General features: G+C 42.4%; 1 protein-coding gene across 18 annotated transcripts in view; it reads right to left on the bottom strand.

Annotated features, from left to right (window-relative positions):
• The window catches only part of ZBTB20 (zinc finger and BTB domain containing 20), a 666,697-nt gene that overhangs the window by 220,062 nt on the left and 422,583 nt on the right, over positions 1–24,052 (bottom strand). For all 18 annotated transcript variants that reach the window (XM_045001306.1, XM_045001342.1, XM_045001323.1 and 15 more), the window contains one exon: positions 19,421–19,513. The gene's annotated coding sequence lies outside the window, so the exon portion shown is untranslated. The remainder of the gene's footprint in view (positions 1–19,420; positions 19,514–24,052) is intronic.

The following is a 24,052-nucleotide window of genomic DNA, read 5'->3' as shown; positions in this document are numbered from 1 at the left end:
CTGTGTTCCTGTCATCTAAATAAACCTTCCGTTTTACTGGCTGGCTGAGAGTCATGGTGAATTGCAGGAAGCCGGGGGTGCAGGGCCTTGTCTCCCACAAACTCTGTGACAGGCGGCATATGTTCCATAGTGTACAGGGACTGCATCAAGTACTCTGTGAGTGTACTTTCTCCAGTGGGGAGGCTGCTTGAGACATTGTGTATGTGTGATGGTTACACTGGTTGTGCTGTCAGTGAAAGACATTTCACTATAGTGTACTACTTTTAAATAAAGTGCACTGGAATAAAACTTTTTGGTCATATACAGAAATGGTGCTTCATGTGCCATGGACAGAATTAGGTGAAATTTCCACTGAGAATGCCTTCTGATCACACCACAGACTAGGTACTGTTATTCCTAAACACCTGCTCCTGTCAGTCTCTGAAGCGGATACATTATTTGGGATATGTTGCACAGGAGGTCTTACAGTTTAAGGTCTCCATCCTGCAAAACATGAGAAATCTGCCCCTACTTACATGAGCTGAACCACTGTCTTCAATGGGACTGCTAGTGAAAGTAAGATTTGCAGGACTGCTCTCTCACAAAGTAAACAGAACTGTGATTGGTCCATGCTATCATACTGCAATATTAGTTATGTTGATTGTATACGAACACTCAATCTTTAAACAACTCCCAAAAGCACAATTGCTACCTGGCAAGAATCCTAAAGGCAGATGCTCAATGCATACCACACAGGGCCCCATCAGAGCCTCTATCCATCCTGATTAAATGAATGGAACTTATATAAGGAAGATCCAACAAAGTTAAAGCCCAAGACTATTTAGACAACTAAAATATGGCCAAGCTGGGCGGCATCGGAAATCAAGACAAGACACTAGGTACCCAACAGAGACAAGTAAATCATTATCTTGATCTGGGAAGAGGCACTGAAAGTGTCAGTGCAGTTCAGATCAAAACACTGTGGGCCGCCACCACCACATAGGTCCAAATATCATGCCTGATTTTGGGCTAAGAACCAGTGCTGACATCACAGGGCAGTTCCAGGATGCACTACAGTACTAGAAGCACCATTGGTTAGATAAGAGGTTAACTCAAGATGCCTTCATTTCTCTGATGGTTTGCCCACATTGGCTCAGGCAGGGCCATATTAAAGCAGAGGCTCTATAGGTCTGTGCCTAGGGCCCTACCTCCTGTAGTCATATCATTGCATCTACAGCAGAATCTTAGCTTTCCTTGAAAAACAACACAAGTTTCTAGCCCACACAACTGTAAAGAAAACCCTGAAAATGTGACCCAAGTGTAGCGACCTCTGCATGAGGATGCAGCAATGTGTATCTAGGGCCCTGGATTGCCATGGCCCTTTTCAGAACAGAAAGAGCTAAACCTAGAATCCTGGACAACACTCCCATCTCTCAATAAAACAAGTTCTGATCACCAAGTCTCTTTGGGAGGAGCCACATCTGCCTGCAAATTCACTGCAGCATCAGTATCTAGCACTTTGCTTTATATAGTTCTTTCAGATCATTTTAATCTATTCTATTCTATTCCTGACTTTCAAGGCTCTTCATGGCTCTACCCCCACCTTCACCTCTGTTCTCATATCCTACTACTCCCTCTCCCACATCCTATATTAGATTATACGCTCACTGGAGTAAGGACCTAATATTGCTTCATATCTGGAGAGCACCATGTGCCCATGGTGTTATTTAAACAAATAACAATTATTATTACTTGGAAACTATGGAACTGACTGCCACAACATATTATTTAGGCCAAAAATTTACTAGGATTAAAAATAGGTTTACATATTTATATGGAAACTGAGAACATCCACAGTTATAATATATACCATAATAATAAATCATAGTAATAAAATAAAATAATAATAATAAAGATTGTGTTCCATGGCATAAACCAACTACTAGCTATTTGGGTTAGGAAGATGTTTTCTCTACAGGTGGGTTATTCTATCATTGGGTTACTTGCACCTTGCTGTAAGGTATGTATCATTGGCTACTGTCAGAGACAGGACACCAGATCAGATGAGGTGCACAGATGAAAGGCATTATAGAAGCATGCACATTATTATTTAGTACCTATATTACAGCAGTGCCCAGAGTCCCCAGAGAGAACCGGGACTCCACTGTGCTACATATTGTACAAACACATATGAAGGCATGGTCCCTGCATTTATACTATAAAAAGACAAGTTACGTGTGATAAGTAGAGAGGCAAAGGACACAACAAAACATACACACGCACATTCTCCCTCTTTTTATTCTTATATATAGATAAAATAAGTGCCAACTACCCCCATTTGTCCCTAAATCCACTTATTAATAATTGGCCGGGTTTTTTTTTTTTTTTTAATAATTGTCGCAAAAGAGGTAGGTCCTTAAGGAGAGACCTGAAGAAGGAGAGGGAGCTGCCCTTTGTCAGTTCAGGGACAGTGTTCCATGTGTAAGAGGCAGCATGGGAGAAGGCACTGAGGTGTTTGTGTAAGAAGCTGAGAAATGGGTGGCCATCACTGGAAGAACTTGGGTAGCAGCACAGTAATACAAAAGCAGCCAGATAGGGAGGGGTAGAGTTGTGAAGGGCCTTGAGGCACAGTCGAAAACCATAACATTCTAGACTTCCAGAGATCCCTACACAAAGCTGGAACATAAGACTGGCCACACTGGGTCAGACCAATGGTCCATATAGCCCCGTATCTTGTCTTCTGACAGTGGTGGGTGCTCGATGTTTCAGGGGGAATAAACAGATAAGGGTAATTATCAAGTGACCTGTCCCCTATCATCCAGTCCCAGCTTCTGACACTTAGAGGTTTATGGAAACCCTGAGCATTGGGTTGCATCCCTGACTATCTTGGCTAATAGCCATTGATGGAGCTGTCCTCCATGAACTTATCTAATTTTCTACTGATTTCAGCTATACTTTTGGCCTTCACCACATCCCCTGAAAAGGAGTTCCACAGGCTGACTGTGCACTGTGTGAAGAAGTATTTCCTTATGTTTGTTTTAAACCTGCTATTAATTTCATTGGCTGATCCTGGTTCTTGTGTTATGTGAAGGGGTAAATAACATTTCCCTATTCACCTCCTCACCATACATGATTTTATAGACCTCCATTATATCCCCCCTTAATCATCTCTTTTCTAAACTGAACAGTCCCAGTATACTCTCTCCTCATATGGAAGCTGTTCCATACCCTTAATCATTGTAGTTGCCCTTCTCTGTATCTTTTCCAATTTTAATATATCCTTTTTGCGATGAGGCAGCCAGAACTGCATACAGTATTCAAGGTGTAGGCATATCATAGATTTATATAGTAGCATTATGACCTTTTCTGGCCTATTATCTATCCCTTTCCGAATGGTTCCTAACATTCTGTTAGCTGTTTTGACTGCCACTGCATGTTGAGCAGATGTTTTCAGAGAACTATCCACAATGACTCCAATATCTCTTTCTTCAAAGGTAACAGCTAATTTAGACCTCTTCATTTTGTATGTCTAGTTGGATTATGTTTTCCAATGTGCATTACTTTGCACTTATCATCATTGAATTTCATCTGCCATTTTTTTGCCCAGCCACTCAGTTTTGTGAGATCCCTTTGTAACACTTTTCAGTCAGCTATGGACTTAACCATCTTGAGTAATTTTGTATCATCTGCAAACTTTGGTGAAGGACCTTGTCAAAGGCCTTCTGAAAGTCCAAGTACATTATATCACCTGGATCACCCTTGTTCACATGCTTGTTGACCCCCTGAAAGAATTCTAATAGAAAGGTGAAGTTGATTTCCCTTTACAAATGCCATGTTGACTCTCCCCCAACATATTGTGTTCATCTATGTGTCTGATAATTCTGTTCTTTACTAAAGTTTCAACCAATTTGCCCGGTACTGAAGTTAGACTTACTGGCCTGTAATTGCCAGGATCACCTCTGGAGCCTTTTTTAGACATCGGCATTAAATTGGCTGTCCTCCAGTCATCTGGTACAGAGGCTGACTGAAGCGATAGGTTACATACCACAGTTTGGAGTTCTGCAGTTTCATATTTGAGTTCCTTCAGTTCCTCCTCAGCACTGCACATAAGTCTATCTACATGGGTTGAGAGGTACACAACCTTTGCACCCAGCAGGAAATTTACCATGCGTTCTCCCAGTCATCACAAACCCAACTGTCTATGTTTCTAATAATCGAATCCCTCATTACTATTACTTTTCTCTTCCAAATAACTTGGGTCCCCTACCCAGGAGGGGTATCCTCAGTGCGAGAGGATACCATGACATCATCTGGAAGGAAGATCCCAACTATGGGATTGTTACACTTCATTCCAGCTTGATGGTCTCCATCCTCAAGACTTTCTTCCTCCTGAACAGCACAGAGGCTGTCAGACCGAGGGTGGGTCCTCTTTACTATGTCCCTGAAAGTCTCCTCTATGTACCTCTTTGTCTTCCCTAGTTCCTTCAGTTCAGCCATTCTGGTCTCAAGAGCCTGTACTCGGTCTCTGAGGGCCATGAGTTGCTTGCACTGAAAAGCACACATATGCCATCTGCCCACAAAGCAAGTAATCATACATGCTGCAATGAGTGCAATAAACAGTATAGACCCCACTCTGCTGCTGGACTTCTGCCTGTATTCTTTTTACTATTGAGGGTTTTTTTTGTTTGTTTTGTTGTTTGGAGGGAGATGGGGTGTTTATTGGCATAAGTTTAGCACATGCTTGCTAGGCATATCTGGCTCTCACACTCCCTCACGAAACTCCCATTTGCTGCTCCTGTTCGTTAATATATCTGGTCACTTAGGAGCTGTCTTTTTAAACCCTGCTCTCCCTGAGTTAACCCCACCCCCTTGTCAAGGAATCCTAAAAGGATTAGGGATCAAATGATAGCAGACTAGAGCCTAGTTAGGCTGCTCTTAGCTTACCTCACAGGCTATCATAATAGCAGATTCTTCACCATAATGAAATATGCAAAACTAGAGCAGACACTTACCAAATCAGCGACCACAATCTAGAGGTGAAAACTTACAGGTACAAACCACAGTCTGAAATCAGAGATGAGAGACTGTTCAGCTACTGAGACAAAGGAGAGATGGACACAAAGGGAGACTTTCTACTCCAAAGTCCCTAATGGGAGGAAGTGTGAGAAAGATATTTCCTCCAATTATCAGGAACCATAAAAGATAAGTTCTCATCAGAAAGCAACGAGGCAAAACAGTGCCCAAGCTTGGGAGACAGGAGAGAGATGGCAAAGGTGGCATTATGCTCCCAGATCAGGAATGAGCACTAATGATAAAGGGACACAAGGAATCAAACCCCAAGCACAGTGTGTTACCCTGGGTCATACTATCCTCCACAGAAATATGGGGGGGGGGTGGGGGGTGGCTGACTGACTTTCTTTTACTTTGGCAGCACCTGTATAGCTTGTCATGCCAATAAATCCTCCCGGAATGGAAATGAATTGAACTGAAACGGAGGGAGGCAGAGGGGGAATTAAAAAAAAAAAAAAAGGTGATGTAGCCAGAGTGAGGGACAGGGAAGATGATCTTATTCCTTTACACAAACAATAATTGCCTCTGTAATCAGAAAGGAAATGAGAAGACGACAAAAACCTATTTTTACTTGATGCTGTGATGAAAATATTAATTACCTTCTAGTAACAATTTTTCCTTTTGTAGCAATCTTTTTAAACTGGCCACAGATATTAATTATAATTTGCTTGTCAAACCTACACTTCTGAAATACTTTGTACAGTATTATGAAAAAAGCATTAAAAATAACCTCAGCCTGTGCCTTCGGGTTTAACACATGAGCAGTCTGATTGAAGGCAGCAGGCCTACTCATGGAAAGGCTATGGGATCAGGCCCTGTATTAGCAGTAAAAGCTGCCCTTCTTTCTTCAGTCTTATTATTGCTAAACGATATAAAAATCCCAACAATCTCATATTTTCATTATAAGATTTGGCAACTTTTTCATATTTATTTAGACTGCAAGATATAATTTGAATGTGGGGTCTGTTTCTCCCTCCCTCTCTAGGAAAAAGAATAAGTTATTTGTACTCTGAATAAGTATTTGTTATTAGTGGATCAGACATGGATAAGGTATATTATTACAATCATGTTTGTTAGGTATGATTTATATTGTTTGAATGCATATGATCTTATGCTGTCTTTAATTTTATTATACTTTGGGGGGGTTGTTTGGTTTTATGCATTTAGTCATAGTGGTTTGTGTTTTGAACTTTGACAAAAATTAATACAAAGGAAATTAAAAAAAGAAAAAGAAAATATTTTCAAAATGATGTGGAAATCAAATCTATCCCTCAGTAATTTGATTTGTAGGAAATGGAAAGCAAAGCATTACAAACAGAATGCCTTGAAGTGCATCATAATTACTTACATGTGCAAATACATTGTCTAGGTTTAAGCACATAGTTAATAACAATAGCAATAATAATTCTATGCCCTTATACCATTTCATCCAAGGATCTCATGGCTCTATGCAAACATTCATTAATTAAGCCTCACCATTACATGATGACCTACTTGTAAGCATTATCCTCCTTTGCCAGATGGAGAAACTGAGGTGCACCACGCCAAAGGTCAGGGACATACTAAGAGTTAGTGTGTCAGAACAGGGAACGGAAGTCAGGGGGCTGGGGGAATTCCAAGTTCAAATGTGCCAGAGCTGCAGAAAGCTGGAGCTGAATCTGACCTTCCCAGCATTTGGGGTCACTGCAGTGATAGGCCAAGCTGAGCAGTTTTGATCTGTGCTTTCCCAAAGTTTGGAGGTTGAGATGGGACTTAATTCAGAACCATGGCTAGTCCTAAGTAGAACTGGACCAATTTTTTGCTTCAAAACTCAAAGGCTGGTGAAACATGCCTGGTTCGGGATTTCATTATCAATGGGAATATGTCTTAGATCAGGTTTATAGAGGATCACAAACCTTACAAGCAAATCTGGTTCCAGTGTCAAATGCATATGGCAAAAAGTTATAGATTTGCATCAAAACTAGTGAAATTCAGTGGCTTCAACTTGAAAAAAAAAGAAAAGAAAACTTTGGCAGGTGTTAGTAATGGGAGATTCGATTATTAGAAATATAGATAGCTGGGTCTGTGATGACCGGGAGAACCGTATGGTGACTTGCCTGCCTGGTGCGAAGGTTGCGGATCTCTCGAGGCATCTAGATAGACTTATGTGTAGTGCTGGGGAGGAGCCGGTGGTCGTGGTACATGTAGGTACCAATGACATAGGGAAGGGTAGGAGAGATGTCCTGGAAGCCAAATTTAGTCTGCTAGGGAAGAGACTGAAATCCAGGACCTCTATGGTGGCATTTTCAGAAATGCTCCCAGTTCCACGCGCAGGGGCAGGTACGCAGGCAGAGCTTCAGAGTCTCAATGCATGGATGAGGGGTTCACGTTCATTAGGAACTGGGGAAACTTCTGGGATGGGAGGAGCCTATACAGGAGAGATGGGCTCCACCTAAACCAAAGTGGAACCAGACTGCTGGCACTAAACATTAAAAAGGTTGTAGAGCAGTTTTTAAACTAGGAGATGGGGGAAAGCCAACTGCTGCAGAGGAGCATGTGGATCGGACTCTCTTAGGGGAGAGTCTGATGATAGAGAATCTCCAGGTTATAGTCAGGAGCAGAGGAATGAGAAGTATAATGTAAGGGCCGGATCAGATGATAAACAGTCACATAAAAAAGAATCTGGCACATCAGAAAAAGGCAGGCTAATAAACAGGGACAAGTTTTTAAAGTGCTTGTACACAAATGCCAGAAGTCTAAATAATAAGATGGGTGAACTAGAGTGCCTTGTGATAAAGGAGGATATAGATATAATAGGCATCACAGAAACCTGGTGGACTGAGAGCAATCAATGGGACACAATCATTCCGGGGTACAAAATATATCGGAAGGACAGAACAGGCCGTGCAGGGGGAGGAGTGGCACTATATGTTAAAGAAAGTGTAGATTCAAATGAAGTAAAAATCTTAAGCGAATCCACAGGTTCCATAGAGTCTCTATGGATAGAAATTTCATGCTCTAGTAAAAATATAACAGTAGGGATCTATTATCGACCACCTGACCAGGACAGTAATAGTGATGATGAAATGCTAAGGGAAATTAGAGAGGCTATCAAAATTAAGAACCCAATAATAGTGGGGGATTTCAATTATCCCCATATTGACTGGGAACATTTCACTTCAGGACGAAATGCAGAGATAAAATTTCTCGATACTTTAAATGACTGCTTCATGGAGCAGCTGGTACGGGAACCCACAAGGGGAGAGGCAACTCTAGATTTAATCCTGAGTGGAGCGCAGGAGCTGGTCCAAGAGGTAACTGTAGCAGGACCACTTGGAAATAGTGACCATAATACAATAGCATTCAACATCCCTGTGGTGGGAAGAACATCTCAACTGCCCAACACTGTGGCCTTTAATTTCAAAAGGGGGAACTATACAAAAATGAGAGGGTTAGTTAGACAAAAGTTAAAAGGTACAGTGACTAAAGTGAAATCCCTGCAAGTTGCGTGGGCCCTTTTTAAAGACACCATAATAGAGGCCCAACTTCAATGTATACCCCAAATTAAGAAAAACAGTAAAAGAACTTAACAACCACGTAAAAGAAGCAGTGAGGGTACGTCTACACTACGGGACTATTCCGAATTTGCATAAACCGGTTTTGTAAAACAGATTTTATAAAATCGATTGCGCGCGGCCACACTAAGCACATTAATTCGGTGGTGTGCGTCCGCGGTCCGAGGCTAGCGTCGGCTTCTGGAGCGTTGCACTGTGGGTAGCTATTCCCTAGCTATCCCATAGTTCCTGCAGCCTCCCCCGCCGCCCCTTGGAACTTCCGGGTTGAGATCCCAGTGCCTGATGGGGCAAAAATCATTGTTGCGGGTGGTTCTGGGTAAATGTCATTAGTCACTCCTTCCTCTGGGAAAGCAACAGCAGACAAGCATTTCGCGCCTTTTTCCCCTGGATTGCCCTGGCAGATGCCATAGCATGGCAATCATGGAGCTTGTTTTGCCTTTTGTGACTCTCACCGTATGTGTACTAGATGCCGCTCACAGAGGCGATTCAGCAGCGCTACACAGAAGCATGCTTTTGCTTTTGCATGACAGCAGAGATGGTTACCAGCCATATTGCACCATCCAAACCCTTCCATAAATTGGAACTAAGATGATCATGGCTACCAGTCCTTTTGTACCATTTGCTGCTGTCATAAGTGCCCCTGGCTGCTCTTAGCCAGGGGCGCAAAAGCCAAAATTGGGAATGACTCCCTGAGTCAATCCCTCCTTTTTGGTATCTAAAAATAGAATCAGTCCTGCCTAGAATATAGGCAAGTGTACTAGATAACCACTGTATCATAGAACCAGAGAGCACAGCTGCTCTGTGTCAGATCCTGCAGAAATTATGATCTGTATGCTATTCACAGGGGGTGCTCCTGTAACAACACCACCTGTTCATTCCGTTCTTACCCCAGCCTTCCTGGGCTACCATACCATTGTCCCCCCACTTGTGTGATGAAGTAATAAAGAATGCAGGAATAAGACATGGTGACTTGTTAGTGAGAAATGAGTGGAAGGCAGCCTCCAGCTGCTATGATAGTCCAGACAGGACATTAAGCAGTGTGTAGGAGAGAAGCCCAGCATCCCTCTGCTAGTCCAGGGGCAACTGAATCTTTTCTTTACACATGAAGGGTGGGGGCTGATGGAGCTCAGCCCCTGTTGCTATGATGACGATGGTTACCAGCCATATTGCACCATCCACCACCAGAAAAAATTAGGGCCAGGCGCCCTTGATCGACCTGACGGATGCTAGTCAGCATGGTTACTGCCCCATGTGCCAATAGGCTGATGACGAGGACGGTTACCAGTCCTTTTGTACCATCAGCCACCCATGGCAGGGGGGGAGTGATGATGTTGGTGTTTACGTCTGCAGATTCGTGTCTATCTGCATCATTCAGTAAAGATTGGGTGACATGTAAAAGAGTCAGAGGATTGTTTTCCCTTTCCTTCTGGGGGTGTGTGTGGGGGGTGAGTAGATTGCCAAGCTATGCCCTGACCCACCGCGGACACCGTGTTTGACCCTAGAAGCATTTGGAGCTCAGCCAAGAATGCAAATACTTTTCGGAGGCTGCAGGAACTGTGGGATAGCTTCAGTCCTCCAGTCCATGAGCGTCCATTTGATTCTTTGGCTTTCCGTTACGCTTGTCACGCTGCAGTGCGCTGAGTCCCTGCTATGGCGTCTGTCTGGAGATTTTTAAAAAAGGATTCTGAATTTCATCTTCTGTAACGGAGCGCTGATAGAACGGATTTGCCTGCCCTTACAGCGATCACATCCGCATGGTCCGTGCTGGAGCTCTTTTTTTATTTTGATTTCGGACTGCATCGCCACCCGTGCTGATCGGAGCTCCACGCTGGGCAAACAGGAAATATTCAAAAGTTCGCGGGGCTTTTCCTGTCTACCTGACCACTGCATCCAAGTTCAGATTGCGGTCCAGAGCGGTCACTGGTGCACTGTGGGATAGCTCCCGGAGGCCAATGCCGTCAATCAGCATCCACACTAACCCTAATCCGATATGTTAATACCGATACTAGCGTTACTCCTCTCGTTAGGGAGGAGTACAGAAACCGGTTTAAAGAGCCATTAAAATCGATATAAGGTGCCTCCTAGTGTGGACGGTTGTGGCGTTAAATCGGTTTTATGCTCCTAAAACCGGTTTAAACGCCTAGTGTAGACCAGGCTTGAGAGATAAAAAGACTTCCTTTAAAAAGTGGAAGTCAAATCCTAGTGAGGCAAATAGAAAGGAGCACAAACACTGCCAACTTAAGTGCAAGAGTGTAATAAGAAAAGCCAAAGAGGAGTTTGAAGAACGGCTAGCCAAAAACTCCAAAGGTAATAACAAAATGTTTTTTAAGTACATCAGAAGCAGGAAGCCTGCTAAACAACCAGTGGGGCCCCTTGACGATCAAAATTCAAAAGGAGCGCTTAAAGATGATAAAGTCATTGCGGAGAAACTAAATGGATTCTTTGCTTCAGTCTTCACGGCTGAGGATGTTAGGGAGATTCCCAAACCTGAGCTGGCTTTTGTAGGTGACAAATCTGAGGAACTGTCACAGATTGAAGTGTCACTAGAGGAGGTTTTGGAATTAATTGATAAACTCAACATTAACAAGTCACCGGGACCAGATGGCATTCACCCAAGAGTTCTGAAAGAACTCCAATGTGAAGTTGCTGAACTATTAACTAAGGTTTGTAACCTGTCCTTTAAATCGGCTTCGGTACCCAATGACTGGAAGTTAGCTAATGTAACGCCAATATTTAAAAAGGGCTCTAGGGGTGATCCCGGCAATTACAGACCGGTAAGTCTAACGTCGGTACCGGGCAAATTAGTTGAAACAATAGTAAAGAATAAAATTGTCAGACACAGAAAAACATAAACTCTTGAGCAATAGTCAACATGGTTTCTGTAAAGGGAAATCGTGTCTTACTAATCTATTAGAGTTCTTTGAAGGGGTCAACAAACATGTGGACAAGGGGGATCCGGTGGACATAGTGTACTTAGATTTCCAGAAAGCCTTTGACAAGGTCCCTCACCAAAGGCTCTTACGTAAATTAAGCTGTCATGGGATAAAAGGAAAGGTCCTTTCATGGATTGAGAACTGGTTAAAGGACAGGGAACAAAGGGTAGGAATTAATGGTAAATTCTCAGAATGGAGAGGGGTAACTAGTGGTGTTCCCCAAGGGTCAGTCCTAGGACCAATCCTATTCAATTTATTCATAAATGATCTGGAGAAAGGGGTAAACAGTGAGGTGGCAAAGTTTGCAGATGATACTAAACTGCTCAAGATAGTTAAGACAAAAGCAGATTGTGAAGAACTTCAAAAAGATCTCACAAAACTAAGTGATTGGGCAACAAAATGGCAAATGAAATTTAATGTGGATAAATGTAAAGTAATGCACATTGGAAAAAATAACCCCAACTATACATACAACATGATGGGGGCTAATTTAGCTACAACGAGTCAGGAGAAAGATCTTGGAGTTATCGTGGATAGTTCTCTGAAGATGTCCACGCAGTGTGCAGAGGCGGTCAAAAAAGCAAACAGGATGTTAGGAATCATTAAAAAGGGGATAGAGAATAAGACTGAGAATATATTATTGCCCTTATATAAATCCATGGTACGCCCACATCTTGAATACTGTGTACAGATGTAGTCTCCTCACCTCAAAAAAGATATTCTAGCACTAGAAAAGGTTCAGAAAAGAGCAACTAAAATGATTAGGGGTTTAGAGAGGGTCCCATATGAGGAAAGATTAAAGAGGCTAGGACTCTTCAGTTTGGAAAAGAGAAGACTAAGGGGGGACATGATAGAGGTATATAAAATCATGAGTGATGTTGAGAAAGTGGATAAGGAAAAGTTATTTACTTATTCCCATAATACAAGAACTAGGGGTCACCAAATGAAATTAATAGGCAGCAGGTTTAAAACAAATAAAAGGAAGTTCTTCTTCACGCAGCGCACAGTCAACTTGTGGAACTCCTTACCTGAGGAGGTTGTGAAGGCTAGGACTATAACAATGTTTAAAAGGGGACTGGATAAATTCATGGTGGCTAAGTCCATAAATGGCTAATTGCCAGGATGGGTAAGAATGGTGTCCCTAGCCTCTGTTCGTCAGAGGATGGAGATGGATGGCAGGAGAGAGATCACTTGATCATTGCCTGTTAGATTCACTCCCTCAGGGGTACCTGGCATTGGCCACTGTCGGTAGACAGATACTGGGCTAGATGGACCTCTGGTCTGACACGGTACGGCCTTTCTTATGTTCTTATGGTGGTTCCAACTGAGTTTTACTTTGGGCTTTTAGGTTTGTCTGAACCTGAAACTCACAGCAAACCCAAGGAGGTGTGAATAAAAACCAAGGAGGTTGTGCACAATTCCCTCTAGTGTGAAAATGCTGAGATTTACACAGCTCCAGTGCTGACTTCCTGTCCCCTGCTCTGACTGCTAAGCTATATTCCCCCACTTCCAGAGCCAAGAGTTGAACCCCAAAGTCTTGGCTTCTTGACTCTTTGCTACCCACTAGCTGACACTCCCCTCTCTAACTATCTTTAATACATAATTACCTGCTTCACTAGATGACCGTGATCCAAGATTGCCAAGTTATCTTTGCTCTCTCATTTAGCCTGCAATAAAGTTTATGCTCTCAAGTCCTGCCTACTGAAGTGATAATAAGTGTACTAGTAAAATTACCTGCCCAATTTGACATGCAATTTGACAGTTCTCGGTGCATAGACACCACCATGTCATATTTAAAATTTAGCCCAAAGATTTTTGAACCATATAGTTAAAGTAAAAACATTTCTCTGTGTATTTTGCTTACCTGTTATGTTTTATATGAATGGAAACACTGGATATTATTTACTGGCCTGGCAGACAGAAAAAGCTATGCTTCAAACATCACTCCAAGGTGTCACACACATCAACACACTAATTATGTTTCAGGACTCCCTAAAGTAATCTCTAACTGTGCTTATGGGCTCTGCGGTCACCCTGACAAACTGGGACTATGTTGGCAATCTCAGGATAGGTGTTCAGTATCAATCCTACTCAGGAGGAAATGCTATCATGCTACAAGTACAATTAATGCTGCAATTCTGGGACCACACACAATCAAGAGATTTCAAGAAACAACAGCACCGTCTGCATAAGGCCATCACAGTCAGAGCCTGTCCGATGTACAATTCTACATCATGGAATTACTGGGCCACAATCATCCCTGGTGTAACTTCATTGCAATCAATGGATTTTACTCAATAGATGATTTTGTCCCATTGACATTTTTTTTCATTTAAAATCTCTAAAGCTCCTCTTTCCTAGCATCCCAAAGGAAGTACAAACTGCACTCAGAAATGACTCCAGAGACAGATGGGCAGTTGTTCCTCGAAATCATGACCACATTCTTATAGTGCAGAGTTCAACAATCTGCTCCATTCATTCCCCTTAGTGAACTGAGAAACAATATAGATATTAGGTCAAGCTTGACAGCTGCTGGCATGTCCTCTGCCTTTCCACAGGCCTTCGAATGCTAGCAGGCAGTAGCTGAAGTCCACAGAATATCTTGAACTATGGACTCTACCAAAGAAGGGAAAGAGAAATTGTGGTAACTCAGAAACTGCTTTAAAGTTCTGCCAAGAACACCAGAAACGTTCACAAATTTTAAAATTTAACTTAGGATGGTGGAAGAGGGGGGCAGGGGCAAGTGGAGAGTAAAAGATTCTGAAATTCAATCTTGAAAAAATAAAATAACCCACCACCTCAAAATAGAAACAAATATTTGCGTAGGGCCTAAAAAAAAATATGGCTATCTTGTCTTCTGAATCAACAGTAGAAAAAGAAAAAAGAAAGAAAGAGTCTTAATAAGGAAGCTTTTTTAAAAAAATGTCATAGAATCATAGAAGATTAGGGTTGGAAGAGACCTCAGGAGGTCATCTAATCATCATGCAACTGCTAAGCACCATTAGAAAAAGTGAGACCAGGGAGCAACCAGTCTTTACCGCATTTAAAAGGGTGACGTGATGAGGCTGAGTAACTTCACACCAGCACACAAAGGGTTAAAGAGCATCCATGGGCTCAGCTAGCCCTGCCCCGCTATACCTGCAGCCAATGTCGGGCCTGAAGGGGGAAGAAAGCCAGAGAACCTGGCTCACTTCAGGGCTGACTGGTGACGAGGCAGGAGACAGCTCTAGGAGGCTGACGGGAGCTCTAGGAGCATCACTAGGAGGCTGCCAGCCAGGCCAGCCACCAGGGAGAAGCACCGAGTCCCTGACTGAGAGAGACTGCAGAGGAGACCAAGGAACACCCAGCAGGGAGTGAACTGTGTGACTGAACCACAGAGACATTATGGAGTTAAGACCCTGCAATATTACATCTGCTCCCACCAAGAGGGAGGCCTGGGGCTGGATGCCACAAAAAGTCCACTAGGGGGTGTCACTCGAGTCGAGCCACTACAAACTGTTTGGACTACAGAGGCCATGCCCCAAACTGAAGAAACAGAGGTAGGAAGTAGCCCAGGGCAGCGGACTTAGATTCTCTGCAGTTGTTGCTTCACACAGGGCCCTGGGCTCGGACCTGGAGGAGGAGGAGGGGGGCCTGGATTCCCCTACTATTCCTCTTTAAGGAGTGAGGCACTTCTGCCAGGGAAACAAGCTGCCAGATGTCAGGTGTGCCAATCACTAGGCCGCCCAGCCTTTCGAGCACCCTATTACAGGCCACAAACTTGCTAGTGAAAGTCATTTCATTTTGAGCTTTCTTAGGGGTCTCTATAAACAACAGAGAATGAGAAAAAAAGAAACAAAAATGTCGGTACTTTTCATTGCCCATTTCTTTATGAAAATCAATAAAAAAAATTAACCACACATAGAACTGAAAACTACTAGACATCATCCTGTCCTTTCAGGTATGTTCCATGCACAAGGTCCCAATGGCTATCATCCTCCAGAGCATGTTTTGAAAACCATCTAACTAGTATATGACTGCCCAGGCATTTTCCAGGATTCCTTTTGAGGATGTATATTACAGTCCGTGGTAACTAAATCAGGCCTGCTTGCTGAGCTCTGCCCAGCTCCATGATTTGGAACATCATAGAGGCCCCAATATGGCACATCACTTACGCATGTGTTTAACTTTAAGCATGTGCTCAGGTGATTTCCTGAATCAGAACCAGGATTGGCTTTACTGTTATCTTCCAACGTATCTTTGCATTTTAAGTTTTGTTCAACACTTTTACCATTAGCCTTCCTTTCATTTAGGAATTAAATTTCCTTACTTGTGTTACATATACTACTGTAGATATTTCAAAGTGAAGGAGTGCTACAGACTTAATTTACTTTTTCCCCATTTAAGCTGTTTATTTTCTGCCCTTCATTCACCTTGGAAAGAGGAACTAGATTAGCCAGTTTCTCCTTCCAGGCCTCACACACAAGCACCATGTGGCATTTATATTTATGTGTGTTTTGTAAATCCCTTTGCCCTTAAAAAACCTCCCACACAAAACATGTATTTTGGCCCTAAACTGCACGACATTTGCTCCAATTCTGACCCCATTCATATCAAAGGCAAAACTTCAATTGACTTCAGTAGGAACAGAAGCAGATCTGGTGTCCCTTTAATCCTTCAGAAGTTGGAGTGGGGCTTAGGGAGAAATGTTAAAATGTGACTCTCAGTTTCATCCATGTAACCTCATTAAAGTCAGTGAAATTGCACAGGTATAAGAGGGGAGAATTTGGCTCAAAACACATTACCACACAACTGCTGCTGGAAAAAGGCTGTGAAGATTCACTGGCTTGAAAGAGTTAAACAATACCACTAATAGGAGCCCTGTAAGTGGGACAGTTTTGAATGGGGCAAATGAAATGATTGCAGCTCATGTTGGCATTGGCTTAGTTAAGGTTATGTCAGCATTTCCCTTAATAAACTCTCTTCTGGGGGGTTAATAATCATCCTTTCATGTTGCACCAAGCTGAAAACTGGCAAGTAGGCTGAGAATGGAGATACGATTTGATTATTTTTCTACAAAAATATATTTCCACTGGATCAGCCATAAGAAACCAACCAAAAATGTAGAGCTAGTGCAATTTCAGAGGCTTTTTGTGCCAGCCAATTCTGAATTACAGTAATATTTCGCTCTTTGTATTTATAAATTTACATATTTTTATATTGGCAATAAAGACATTATGCAATCAAAATTATCTGAAAAATAAAGAAAACAGATGACCACTGATAGATCACAGTTTATAAAGGAAAAGAACAGAGGAGCACATTAAATTTACCATAAACGAGGGGCTTCAGACTACGACAGCAATTGCTAATATAATTCATTTGTCATATAAATTATGTCTATGGGGACGTCCCATAAAATTAATTAGGGCAGAGACAGAGGAAAAACAAATCAAAAACTTCTAAGAACTCCAGCAAATAAGAGGTTTTAGAACCAGCAGCATCCACAAGATCAGTCAAAAGTTCCTCCTCCTTGTCTTGTTCCCGAGAGGCTAACATTGAGAAATATCTCAGGCTCATCAACATGACATAAATTATATTGGTTGTCAGGAAGGTACACAGCAATTTTGAAATTTCAAATTTTGCAAGCAGCACAGTCTTTCAAGTGGATTACATTATAAACTGAATGGAAGAATTTCAGAAATGCAATTAATGAATACACTAGGTGTTAATTTTGTGGAAGTGGTTGGTATGAGCAAAGAGACAGCAGCAAAATAAAGCACATGTTGTATTCATCACACAACATGGAACAAAAAACCCCCTAAAACCCAACAATTTTAAAAATTAATCAATGGTGTAATTCCACTGAAGTCAAAACCACTGAATTTTGCCTATCCACAGACTTTAATGGAGTTAAAACATGACTGAGTTTGCCCCATGTATGTATCCCATACCACACCGGCTTATTTTAGTGACAAAACATGTTCTTACTATTTTTTACTCCTGTCAACACAGCAAGCATAGTCAGCAGCTGCCACATGACACACCCACAGAAGTTAACCGATAGGCCAAATGTTAGTCTGAACAGCAGGGCACAGGTTTTTGAAAGGAAGGTGCTTAGGAGAAAAATGGTGAAAGAATTGTTTGGGAATTGATTTGCTCAGAGACTCCCTGACATTAATAAGAGTTGTGCAGTTAAAACTTGACTCGGCACTTAAGAAAATTGAGAGGTTAGTTTTTAGAAATGTGACCATCAAAAACTCTAGTTCTGGACATCCCCGAACTTCAGTGGGCCTTATCACTCCTACCAGATCTAATCCTACCCACCCATCTGTGAACATCTGTGAAATCTGGATCTGAAGTATGTGGGATAGCCCATGTTAGAGTGCAGGCTATGAAGTCCTTCTGTCATAAAATATTTGTGATGGCAAACTTCATAAATAAATAGTGCACTTTTCAATGCATTTGAGTGTCTTGCCTCAATCTTAGGGAGGCTTTGGAGGACAATAACCATATTAACTTGATTTTTCGGTCTGGAAAGCTCAGGATAGCCCAATCACTGTGCAGCTTCACTCTCATTGCCACCTTGTTTCGCAATAGATTAGATATCCCACCAAAGATACATATGGGATGGCTGCACAACACTGGACAATGCTTCAGACTCACAGGAAATACTCATCTCTCAAGCACAAAGCAATATGGATAAATATAAATACCATGGGCCAAATTATGCCCTTTCTCACGTCCTCCTATAAACCTCAGCAGAGCTGTACAGCATGTAAGCATGGACACAATTTGGTTCTATATATCAAGTTACCCATAATTTCTAGCACTATTGCTCTTTGGGGGACCCACATAGGAACATATATAGTAAAAGGTGTAAGTGCAAAAAAGGCCGAGTTAGCAATCTCTTAACTCAAATTTGATTAGTTTTTGTAGTTTTAGCTCAGAGCTTTAATGTAATTTAAATGCACTGTAGCTGTCTGCATTACATACATACCACACTGCGTAACTGGGAGTGTGCATGATGGTCTGAGAACAGGATATTGTTTTAATTTAATTTTGAATTGATATGGTGAATTCTAGTGCACCAGAAACTGAAGCACCGATAGCACTAGTTGGAACTGGGCATTGTGCAGGCTGACACTATGCAAGATTCCATCACTCAGCTCTGCCAATGCACCTCAGTCCTGACCTGCAGCCTCCTCTGCTATTCAGTCCTGGGCTATTCACGCAGTTCATAGAACCATAGAATATCAGGGTTGGAAGGGACCTCAGGAGGTCATCTAGTCCAACCCCCTGCTCAAAGCAGGACCAATCCCCAGACAGATTTTTGCCCCAGATCCCTAAATGGCCCCCTCAAGGAGGGAACTCGCAACCCTGGGTTTTGCAGGCCAATGCTCAAACCACTGAGTTAATGCATCTAATCAATCCTGTTCTGCAGCACCCTTTGCTATTTCAAGCCTGTACTTGCCACACAGGTCTGCCAACAAAACTCAGTTTGTTCTACAACTCCCCATGCTATTTCAGAAATGGGCTTTCATTGAGACATGACTGACAATCATGCCAAATTGCGTGCATTGGAGATGTGAAGTAGACATACAATAGACTAATCAAAGGACTAGACTCAGACCAGAAAACTCTATTCCCTTCTGCCTTAACCTAAATATGAACCCAGGTTTTTTCAGGCAAAAGGCTACTGAATTAGCCTGTGTACCTGATGCATAGGTACAGACAGATTCTGTAGGTACACAGATGTCAGGCATTCAACCGTTCCAACTGGATACGGTTAGGAATGTATTGCCAACGGCTTTTCTGGTGTGAATCAACAGGTGGCTTGGCACCAAGATGACTATTTCCTTGTGGTTTTCACCTCTGGTTTCAGGACAGAAAATGAGATGATACCTTTTCAATGCAGAATTTCAAGCCGGCTATATGGAAAGCAATTCCAGCCAATTCTCTCCCTCTCGCAACGTAGAGGAAAAGTGCCAGCCACTGCTGCTCTTGCCATCAATCCACAATGCAGGTGTTGGGAAAATGCAAAGAAAAGTGGGGGAAAAAGAAGAAACAATAAAATACACAAATTGAGTTTTGCATACATTACAATCAGAACATATAATTACCACTTCTACAGAAAATAGCATAAAAAGGTAAAAGCACCAGAAAGAAAACAAAAATAAAAAAGTTGCTAGTCTGACAATCAAAGGTTTTCCTGAAACTGACAATTAGAGGGATAATTTCAAAACAATTTATGCACGAACAACAAAAACAACAACAACAAAAAAGAACCCAGACTTTATTTAATAGGATAGGATACTTTTTTAAAAACACAGTATCTTGAGAAGTATACAGTAAACTTAAAGGGACACCTGTTAAAAGAATACACCTATTACAAGAATAGATTTTGCAGTCACTAAACCAAAGTATACACAGAAACATTATACCCCCACCCCCACAAGAATGTGTGTGTGTGCACGCACGCGCATGTATGTGTGTGTTTTCTCAGAAAAAAAAAGAGTCACAGTAGTTGAAAACAGGCTGGTACAAGAAGTTAACCTGTTCTGAAGGCCATGAATTAAACCCTTCAATCTGAAGCCTCTTGAAATTTGGGAAGAATTTGGATTCAGATCCAAACTTTAACAGACTGAACTATATAGAATTCCAGCTCCAACCCCCCTTTGTGTTTTGGAGAAGTCTGGATCTGAACTTTATAGCTTGCTCTCTGTCTCTGCCACCTCTCTTTGTGCATGTCTTGTTTTCATAAGCCAAACGCTAGTGACATCTATCTACCTCTTCTATGACATGGATGAGACTTTTTAAAAGTTCTCAGCATTACTCTGCTCCAATTGAAGTCTGTGGTAAAACTCCCATTGACTTTAATGGGAACAGAATTTGGCTAATGCTGAGTACTTTTGAAAATCTCACCCCATACTTCTATTTGATTACAACAATCTCCCAGGAACTGGTGTCTGTTACAGAGTGATACATGTAATGCAAAGCTAAGTTGCAAAATGAGCTTTTTGGAACCAAGGGAAAATATTTTATTTCAGAGATATTTTGGAAGAGATGATCGCCAGAGTGCAGCGTACTCCAAAAAAGAAATCAGGACTAGAAAAAGACTAATCTAAAATGTTTCCTCTGGTAGATTTGAATGTCCATTTATATCACAGAATTCTGTAGTTGGACCCTTTTGAGCAATGATTAGGAAAGAAAAGTCAGCTAAACCATGTCTTTCAGATCAAGGCTTTGAAAACGAAGCATGTCTCTCCTCTGTGGTGACAAAACGTAGTAGTAACGTGTACAAAATCAATATGGCCACCAGACAACATAATGGACCCTTATTCTTTAGTCCACAAATTGGGATCATAAAGAGCAGTGAGAAACTTTCCTTGACTGGCAATTATGGAAAATATGATCCTTTAGGAAGCTCCACACACTAGTGTACCTACAGAACATAGCCCTGCATGATTAGGTCATGCAAAGCATCTGCACTAATAGTGATTGAGGAGCCAAGTCAGGGAAGGTAGAATGGACTGGCTGGCAGGTTCTATTCCTGGCTCTGACACTGACCTGCAGCTTGCCCTGGGGCAAAGTCATTTCACCCCCTCTGTGCCTCTATTTCCCAGCCTGCCCTCTTGTTTATTTAGACTGTAAGTTCTCCAGGGCGGGGACTGTCTCTCACTATGTATTTGTACACTGCCCAACACACTGTGGCCCTGATCTTGGTTGGGGCCTTTAGGCATTACAATAATACAAATTAATAACAATACCAGTATCTTTTCTCAGACAGCAGCCAATACCTGATGGTGAGAGGAAGGGAAAATACAACCCAATTGTGACAATATATTGTCAGTTGAACAGTATTATCTACAGGTTAAAAATACCTTCCTGCCATAAAATTAACCAGCCCTTTTAAAAATCCAGCCACAGTATTTGATACCAACAGCTCCTGCATAAGCAAAATCCACTACATGCTGAGTGGTCAATAAGGGTGGCCTCATGATTTGTGTTCCAACCCACTAGAAGTTAGAGATCAGAAGTGGGGGATCCCATGATTCCACTGTTAGAGAGGAAGACATGGCCGGCCCATGAGTTGCTGAGGTTGCAAAGTAAAAGCAGGTCTTTGACTTACTTATACTTAAAGCCAGTGTTGTTGAAAATATAGTTCCTTTAACTGTTTTTAAATAATTCATGCTATTAATTTAATATTGTGACTCCTTCTTAGTACTTCGCTCTGTGTATATATTGAAGAGTAACTGGAGATTCTACAGTGTACTGAATGCCTCGTTCTTGGATTGCATCAAGAGCTGATATCCATAGCCACGTGCCCACATATCTGAGGCACACAAACACGGCGTGTATGGAGGATATCAAGGAGTACTTTTGTACATAGCTCCGTATCTAGCGGAGTGCCACAGGGGTTGGTCCTGGTACCGGTTTTGTTCAACATCTTCATTAATGATCTGGATGATGGGATGGATTGCACCCTCAGCAAGTTCATGGATGACATTAAGTTTGGTGGAGAGGTAGATATGCTGGAAGGTAGGGAAAGGGTCCAGAGTGACCTAGCCAAAAGAAATCTGATGAGGTTCAACAAGAACAAGTGCAGAGTTCTGCACTTAGGACGGAAGAATCCCATGCACTGCTACAGACTGGGGACCAACTGGCTACGCGGCAGTTCTGCAGAAAACGAACTGGGGATTACAGTGGACGAGAAACTGGATATGAGTCAACAGTGTGCCCTTGTTGGCAAGAAGGCTAACAGCATATTGGGCTGCATTAGTAGGAGCATTGCCAGCAGATCGAGAGAAGTGATTATTCCCCTGTAATTGGCACTGGTGAGGCCACACCTGGAGTACTGCATCCAGTTTCCCCCTCCCCCCCACAGAAGGGATGTGGACAAATTAGAGAGAGTCCTGCAGAGGGCAACAAAAATCATCAGGGGGCTGGGGCACATGACTTACGAGGAGAGGCTGAGGAAACTGAGCTTGTTTAGTCTGCAGAAGAGAAGAGTGAGGAGGGATTTAATAGCAGCCTTCAACTACCTGAAGGGGGGTTTCAAAGAGGATGGAACTAAGCTGTTCTCAGTGGTAGCAGATGACAGAACAAGATGCAATAGTCTCAAGTTGTAGTGAGGGAGGTCTAGGTTGGATATTAGGAAAAACTATTTCACTAGGAGGGTGGTGAAGCACTGGAATGGGTTACCTAGGGAGGTGGTAGAATCTCCATCTTTAGAGGTTTTTAAGGTCCGGCTTGACAAAGCCCTGGCTGGGATGATTTAGTTGGGGTTAGTCCTGCTTTGAGAAGAGGATTGGACTAGATGACCTCCTGAGGTCTCTTCCAACCCTAATCTTCTATGACATACTAATCTATCTATCTATGGCACATGGACATTAGATGTTTGGAACATCTTTAAGAGCAGTAAAAGGAAGGCAGAGTTCTCTTCCCACTCATACCAACATTATCCTGCCACTGCTACTCCTTCGAATGTTTTCTGGCAAACTCCCAATTTTCAGTCTTACTGTTTGCTTGAGAGAAGCACTCAGAGGAGACTGTGGTTGTCTTGTTCTTGGAGCAAAACCACACCAACTTGTATCTCAAGATAATGGTTATGGGGTAGATGGAGATCAAAGGAACAGGAATGATGGCTGTACAGGGTATGCCTACACTGCAATTAGACTGACTTGGGGTCATGGGGCTTGAGCTAAGGGGCTATTTTAGTGATGTAGATGTTCGGGCCTGGGCTGCAGCCCAAGCTCTGGGACCCTTACAGCTCACAGGGTCCTAGAGCCCGGGCTTCACACCGAGCCCAAATGTCTACACCACAATTAACAGCCCCTTGCCCCAAGACCTGCAAACCCAAGTCAGCTGGCATGGGCCACTCATGGGTTTTTAACTGCAGCATAGATGTACCCAGGGGGTATGAGAGCTCCCCGCTGACTAATCCACATAGATCATTGCTGTTGGCATAAGAGGAAGATGAGCACTATACCCAAGGCAAGCAGAAGGAAATGAATTAGGGTGTAATAGGTAATCCCAGAACTACACGATTCAGGTTCCCAATTGATTCACGGGAACAATTTTGGAGACAACCACCAACAAAAAACAGCAGTTCCATGCAGTTCTCCAGCACAGCGAGTATAATGACAGCATTTTCTTAAGTATGTCATTGGCTGTGAGAGCACAAGACCCTGCTTTACTGATCCTCTACCACTGCAGTGGCACTTCTTGCCTCAGAGATGTCAAGGGGTTTTATGGGAAATCACATAGTGTTATGGTTTAATAGGCCTATTTTCAACCACATGCCTGAAAGGCCTTTAGACATTCCTTCCACTCATTTGTTTACTTTAAAGAATAGCGAGTGCCGAATGCATAGGACCCTGTTCTACAAAGAGATGGGGATGAGCTGCTAAGTTTGAATCCAGAACCATATGTGAATTTCCCTAGGGCTTGGGATTGTTCCGATCCATAGTTTTGAACTGACCTGGCACAGAGATACAGGACAACAGAGAAATTCAGTACGAGATCTGAATCTCC

The sequence above is a fragment of the Mauremys mutica genome, chromosome 1 (assembly GCF_020497125.1).
Source record: "Mauremys mutica isolate MM-2020 ecotype Southern chromosome 1, ASM2049712v1, whole genome shotgun sequence".
Lineage (NCBI taxonomy): Eukaryota > Metazoa > Chordata > Testudines > Geoemydidae > Mauremys > Mauremys mutica.
Note: the sequence above shows the minus strand (reverse complement) of the source record. Positions and strands in the feature narration are given on the sequence as shown.